The sequence below is a fragment of the Arctopsyche grandis genome, chromosome 6 (assembly GCF_051622035.1).
Source record: "Arctopsyche grandis isolate Sample6627 chromosome 6, ASM5162203v2, whole genome shotgun sequence".
NCBI lineage: Eukaryota > Metazoa > Arthropoda > Insecta > Trichoptera > Hydropsychidae > Arctopsyche > Arctopsyche grandis.
Genome location: NC_135360.1, coordinates 191,663 through 197,594, shown reverse-complemented (window position 1 = coordinate 197,594; position 5,932 = coordinate 191,663).

Below are 5,932 nucleotides of genomic sequence, written 5' to 3'. Positions count from 1 at the left end.
TTGTTGAATTCTTTTATTTCGGTGATGGTTAGGTTAGGTTGGGTTAGGTTTGGTGAGGATAGCGAGTTTTGTTTAAATTTTAAAATCTCGATTTTTTTGATTTCGGTGATGGTTAGGTTAGGTTGGGTTAAGTTTGGTGAGTTAAGCGAGTTTCGTGTATATTTTTGCAATGTCGATTTCTTTGATTTCGGTGATAGTAAGGCTTGGTTCGGTTAGGTTTGGTGAGGTTAGCGAGTTTTGTGTATATTTTTGCATTGTTGAATTCTTTTATTTCGGTGATGGTAAGGTTAGGTTGGGTTAGGTTTGGTGAGGTAAGCGAGTTTTGTTTAAATTTTAAAATCTCGAATTCTTTGATTTCGGTGATGGTTAGGTTAGGTTAAGTTAGGTTTGGTGAGGTTAGCGAGTTTTGTGTATATTTTTGCAATGTCGAATTCTTTGATTTCGGTGATAGTAAGGCTAGGTTGAGTTAGGTTTGGTGAGGTGAGCGAGTTTCGTGTATATTTTTGCAATGTCGAATTCTTTGATTTCGGTGACGGTTAGGTTGGGTTGGGTTAGGTTTTGTGAGGTTAGCGAGTTTTGTGTATATTTTTGCAATATCGAATTCTTTGATTTCGGTGATGGTTATGTTAGGTTGGGATAGGTTTGGTAAGGTTAGCGAGTTTTGTGTATATGTTTGCAATGTCGAATTCTTTGATTTCAGTGATAGTAAGGCTTGGTTGGGTTAGGTTCGGTGAGGTTAGCGAGTTTTGTGTAAATCTTAAAAACTCGAGTTCTTTGATTTCGTTGTTCGTTAAGTTAGGTTGGGTTAAGTTTGGTGAGTGAAGCGAGTTTCGTGTATATTTTTGCAATGTCGAATTCTTTGATTTTGGTGACGGTTAGGTTGGTTTGGGTTAGGTTTGGTGAGGTTAGCGAGTTTTGTGTTTATTTTTGCAATGTCGAATTCTTTGATTTCGGTGATGGTAAGGTTAGGTTGGGTTAGGTTTAGTGAGGTAAGCGAGTTTTGTGTATATTTTTGCAATGTCGAATTCTTTGATTTCGGTGATGGTAAGGTTAGGTTGGGTTAGGTTTAGTAAGGTAAGCGAGTTTTTTGTATATTTTTGCAATCTCGAATTCTTTGATTTCGGTGATGATTAGGTTAGGTTGGGTTAGGTTAAGTGAGGTATGCGAGTTTTGTGTATATTTTTGCAATGTCGAATTCTTTGATTTCGGTGACGGTTAGGTTGGGTTGGGTTTGGTTTGGTGAGGTTAGCGAGTTTTGTGTATATTTTTGCAGTGTCGAATTCTTTGACTTCGGTGACGGTTAGGTTGGGTTGGGTTAGGTTTGGTTAGGTTAGCGAGTTATGTGTAAATCTTAAAAACTTGAGTTCTTTGATTTCGGTGATGTTTAGGTTAGGTTGGATTAGGTTTGGTGAGGTAAGCGAGTTTTGTTTAAATTTTAAAATCTCGATTTTTTTGATTTCGGTGATGGTTAGGTTAGGTTGGGTTAGGTTTGGTGAGTTACGCGAGTTTCGTGTATATTTTTGCAATGTCGAATTCTTTGATTTCGGTGATGGTTAGGTTAGGTTGGGTTAGGTTTGGTGAGGTAAGCGAGTTTTGTTTAAATTTTAAAATCTCGATTTTTTTGATTTCGGTGATGGTTAGGTTAGGTTGGGTTAGGTTTGTTGAGTTAAGCGAGTTTCGTGTATATTTTTGCAATGTCGATTTCTTTGATTTCGGTGATAGTAAGGCTTGGTTCGGTTAGGTTTGGTGAGGTTAGCGAGTTTTGTGTTTATTTTTGCATTGTTGAATTCTTTTATTTCGGTGATAGTTAGGCTAGGTTGGGTTAGGTTTGGTGAGGTTTGCAAGTTTTGTGTTTATTTTTGCAATGTCGAATTCTTTGATTTCGGTGATGGTTAGGTTAGGTTGGGTTCGGTATGGTGAGGTAAGCAAGTTTTGTGTATATTTTTGCAATGTCGAATTCTTTGATTTCGGTGACGGTTAGGTTGGGTTGGGTTAGGTTTGGTGAGGTTAGTGAGTTTTGTGTAAATCTTAAAAACTCGAGTTTTTTGATTTCGGTGATGGTTAAGTTAGGTTACGTTAGGTTTGGTGAGTTAAGCGAGTTTTATGTATATTTTTGCAATGTCGAATTCTTTGATTTCGGTGATGGTTAGGTTAGGTTGTGTTAGAATTGGTGAGGTAAGCGAATTTTTTGTATATTTTTGCAATGTCGAATTCTTTGATTTCGTTGATAGTAAGGCTAGGTTGGGTTAGGTTTGGTGAGGTTAGCGAGTTATGTGAAAATCTAAAATTCTCGAATTCTTTGATTTCGGTGTCGGTAAGGTTGGGTTGAGTAAGGTTTGGTGAAGTGAGCGAGTTTCGTGTATATTTTTGCAATGTCGAATTCTTTGATTTCGGTGATGGTATGGTAAGGTTGGGTTAGGTTTGGTGAGGTTAGTGGGTTTTGTGTATATTTTTGCGATGTCGAATTCTTTGATTTCGGTGATAGTTAGGCTAGGTTAGGTTAGGTTTGGTGAGGTAAGCGAGTTTTGTGTATATTTTTGCAATGTCGAATTCTTTGATTTCGGTGATGGTTAGGTTAGGTTGGGTTAGGTTTAGTGAGGGAAGCGAGTTTTGTGTATATTTTTGCAATGTCGAATTCTTTGATTTCGGTGATGGTTAGGTTAGATTGGGTTAGGTTTGGTGAGGCTAGCAAGTTTTGTGTATATTTTTGCATTGTCGAATTCTTTGATTTCGGTGATGGTTAGGTTATGTTGGGTTAGGTTTGGTGAGTAACGCAAGTTTCGTGTATATTTTTGCAATGTCGAATTCTTTGATTTCGGTGATGGAAAGGTAAGGTTGGGTTAGGTTTGGTGAGGTTAATGGGTTTTGTGTATATTTTTGCATTGTAGATGTCTTTGATTTCGGTGATAGTTAGGCTAGGTTGGGTTAGGTTTGGTGAGGTAAGCGAGTTTTGTGTATATTTTTGCAATGTCGAATTCTTTGATTTCGGTGATGGTAAGGTTAGGTTGGGTTAGGTTTAGTGAGGGAAGCGAGTTTTGTGTATATTTTTGCAATGTCGAATTCTTTGATTTCGGTGATGGTTAGGTTAGATTGGGTTAGGTTTGGTGAGGCTAGCGAGTTTTGTGTATATTTTTGCATTGTCGAATTCTTTGATTTCGGTGATGGTTAGGTTATGTTGGGTTAGGTTTGGTGAGTAACGCAAGTTTCGTGTATATTTTTGCAATGTCGAATTCTTTGATTTCGGTGATAGTAAGGCTTGGTTCGGTTAGGTTTGGTGAGGTTAGCGAGTTTTGTGTATATTTTTGCATTGTTGAATTCTTTTATTTCGGTGATGGTTAGGTTAGGTTGGGTTAGGTTTGGTGAGGATAGCGAGTTTTGTTTAAATTTTAAAATCTCGATTTTTTTGATTTCGGTGATGGTTAGGTTAGGTTGGGTTAAGTTTGGTGAGTTAAGCGAGTTTCGTGTATATTTTTGCAATGTCGATTTCTTTGATTTCGGTGATAGTAAGGCTTGGTTCGGTTAGGTTTGGTGAGGTTAGCGAGTTTTGTGTATATTTTTGCATTGTTGAATTCTTTTATTTCGGTGATAGTTAGGCTAGGTTGGGTTAGGTTTGGTGAGGTTTGCAAGTTTTGTGTTTATTTTTGCAATGTCGAATTCTTTGATTTCGGTGATGGTTAGGTTAGGTTGGGTTCGGTATGGTGAGGTAAGCGAGTTTTGTGTATATTTTTGCAATGTCGAATTCTTTGATTTCGGTGATGGTTAGGTTAGGTTGGGTTAGGTTTAGTGAGGGAAGCGAGTTTTGTGTATATTTTTGCAATGTCGAATTCTTTGATTTCGGTGACGGTTAGGTTGGGTTGGGTTAGGTTTGGTGAGGTTAGCGAGTTTTGTGTATATTTTTGCATTGTCGAATTCTTTGACTTCGGTGATAGTAAGGCTTGGTTGGTTTAGGTTTGGTGAGTTAAGCGAGTTTCGTGTATATTTTTGCAATGTCGAATTCTTTGATTTCGGTGATGGTTAGGTTAGATTGGGTTAGGTTTGGTGAGGCTAGCGAGTTTTGTGTATATTTTTGCATTGTCGATTTCTTTGATTTCGGTGATAGTTATGCTAGGTTGGGTAAGGTTTGGTGAGGTAAGCGAGTTTAATTTTAATTTTTGCAATGTCGAATTCTTTGATTTCGGTGATGTTTACGTTAGGTTGGGTTAGGTTAAATGAGGAAAGCGAGGTTTGTGTATATTTTTGCAATGTCGAATTCTTTGATTTCGGTGATGTTTACGTTAGGTTGGGTTAGGTTAAATGAGGAAAGCAAGGTTTGTGTATATTTTTGCAATGTCGAATTCTTTGATTTCGGTGATGGTAAGGTTAGGTTGGGATAGGTTTGGTAAGGTTAGCGAGTTTTATGTATATTTTTGCAATGTCGAATTCTTTGATTTCGGTAAAAGTTAGGCTAGGTAGGGTTAGGTTTGGTGAGGTTAGCGAGTTTTGTGTATATTAATAAAATGTCCAATTCTTTGATTTCGGTTAGAGTAAGGCTAGGTTGGGTTAGGTTTTGTGAGGTTAGCGGGTTTTGGGTATATTTTTGCATTGTCGAATTCTTTGATTTCGGTGATAGTTAGGCTAGGTTAGGTTAGTTTTGGTGAGGTAAGCGAGTTTTGTTTAAATTTTAAAATCTCAAATTCTTTGATTTCGGTGATGGTTAGGTTATGTTAGGTTAGGTTTGGTGAGTTACGCGAGTTTCGTGTATATTTTTGCAATGTCGAATTCTTTGATTTCGGTGATGGTTAGGTTAGGTTGGGTTAGGTTTGGTGAGTTAAGCGAGTTTCGTGTATATTTTTGCAATGTCGATTTCTTTAATTTCGGTGATAGTAAGGCTTGGTTCGGTTAGGTTTGGTGAGGTTAGCGAGTTTTGTGTATATTTTTGCATTGTTGAATTCTTTGATTTCGGTGACGGTTAGGTTGGGTTGGGTTAGGTTTGGTGAGGTTAGTGAGTTTTGTGTAAATCTTAAAAACTGAGGTAAGCGAGTTTCGTGTAAATTTTTGCAATGTCGAATTCTTTGATTTCGGTGATGGAAAGGTAAGGTTGGGTTAGGTTTGGTGAGGTTAGCGAATTTTTTGTATATTTTTGCAATGTCGAATTCTTTGATTTCGGTGATAGTTAAGCTAGGTTGGGTTAGGTTTGGTGAGGTTAGCGAGTCATGTAAAAATCTGAAAATCTCGAATTCTTTGATTTCGGTGTCGGTAAGGTTGGGTTGAGTAAGGTTTGGTGAAGTGAGCGAGTTTCGTGTATATTTTTGCAATGTCGAATTCTTTGATTTCGGTGATGGTATGGTAAGTTTGGGTTAGGTTTAGTGAGGCTAGTGGGTTTTGTGTATATTTTTGCGATGTCGAATTCTTTGATTTCGGTGATAGAAAGGCTAGGTTGGGTTAGGTTTGGTGAGGTCAGCGAGTTTTGTGTATATTTTTGCATTGTCGAATTCTTTGATTTCAGTGTTGGTTAGGTTAGGTTGGGTTAGGTTTGGTGAAGTAAGCGAGTTTTGTGTATATTTTTGCAATGTCGAATTCTTCGATTTCGGTGATAGTTTGGCTAGGTTGGGTTAGGTTTGGTGGGGTAAGCGAGTTTTGTGTATATTTTTGCAATGTCGAATTCTTTGATTTCGGTGATGGTTATGTTAGGTTTGGTGAGGTAAGCGAGTTTCGTGTAAATTTTTGCAATGTCGAATTCTTTGATTTCGGTGATGGAAAGGTAAGGTTGGGTTAGGTTTGGTGAGGTAAGTGGGTTTTGTGTATATTTTTGCATTGTAGATGTCTTTGATTTCGGTGATAGTTAGGCTAGGTTGGGTTAGGTTTGGTGAGGTGAGCGAGTTTTGTATATATTTTTACAATGTCGAATTCTTTGATTTCGGTGACGGTTATGTTAGGTTGAGTAAGGTTTGGT